Consider the following 1,422-nt stretch of genomic DNA (forward strand, 5'->3'; position numbering starts at 1 on the left):
TAGTTTGAAGTCAAATAGTGTGATGTCTCCAGCCTTGTTCTTTTTGCTTAGGATTGTCCTGGCTATACAGGCTCTTTTTTGGTTCCATATGAAATTTAAAGTAGTTTTTTCTAGTTCTGTGAAGAAAGTCAGTGGTAGTTTGATGGGAATAGTATTGAACCTATCGATTACTTTGGGCAGTATGGCCATTTTCATGGTATTGATTCTTCCTGTCCACAAGCATGGAATTGTATTTTCTGTACAGAGGGGTTTTGCTATGTTGCCTGGGCTGGTCTCAAACTTCTGGGCTCAAGCGACCCTTCCTCTTTTGGCTCCAGAGTTGCTGGGACTACAGGTGAGCCACCATGCCTTGCTAAATTAATGAATTTTAAACACATTTGACGTGTTTTAATCCACTGAAGCCATTTTTTTTTCTTTTCGATGCACACATTATCCCCTTTGAAGTCTTTTTAAATTAGCTGCTGTGTCGTTTTGACATAACAGATGATATTTATAATGGATAAACCACCTTTATAAAGTTTTTCATTAATCTGTGACCTAATGATGTTTGCAGCCATCCATGATTGCTGTCTGCAGCCATATTTTCATCAGGTTCTGTATTTCTTAGAAGGAAAATTCCAACTATTTGGTCATAGTGAAGCCTAGTTTGTTCAGTAAAGGCAAGATAACTTGATTCATTCCTTTTATATGTACATGTTTTCAGAAAAGTAAGTTTATTCCCTAGCATTGTCCAGTGTTGACCAGCAAAGGTTATTTGTTCTCCTTAAGTATTATATGAACTAATGAATTTTAAACATATATGAGTGTTTTAATTTGCTGCAGCCATTATTCTTTTTGATGCCCAGCTTATACTCTTTGGAAGTCTTTTTAAGTTGTTGCTCTGTCCTTTTGATGTGATTCCAGTAGTCTGATAGCTTCCTTGTTTTCTGGTGTCACAAGATGTACCATGCTCATCTGCATTTCCTACCCTAATCCTGGAAGAGCTATTTCTCCAAGCTGTAGTTCTTTTCAGTGGCAAGAGGTATTTAGATACCAGACTTTGGGTGCTAGGGATGTATATAGCTATTGATTTAGTCTTTGCTTCTAGGTTATAGAATGTCTAATGGATAGGGTTAGGAAATACTAATTTTATTTTCTAATAATGCTATATTGAGATACCATTTACATACAGTAAAAATGCACAAGTGCTGTGTAGAGTTTGGTAAATTTTGACATATGTATACACGCGTGTAACCTGAATCACCGTCATCAAGATTGGCTGATCAAACTAGCATGAATCAGATATTTCACCTAGAATCAAGCTCTACCAATAATTTCAGGGACACAGTTGGTAACAAAGAGATTCCTTTGTTCCGGAGCAGGTGCCCCAGTCTCTGACCAGAGGCTAGAATGTCTGCTGTGGCTACTGTTGCCAGGCATCAA

Source organism: Colobus angolensis, unplaced genomic scaffold, assembly GCF_000951035.1.
Source record: "Colobus angolensis palliatus isolate OR3802 unplaced genomic scaffold, Cang.pa_1.0 Scaffold229, whole genome shotgun sequence".
NCBI classification, from domain to species: Eukaryota; Metazoa; Chordata; class Mammalia; order Primates; family Cercopithecidae; genus Colobus; species Colobus angolensis.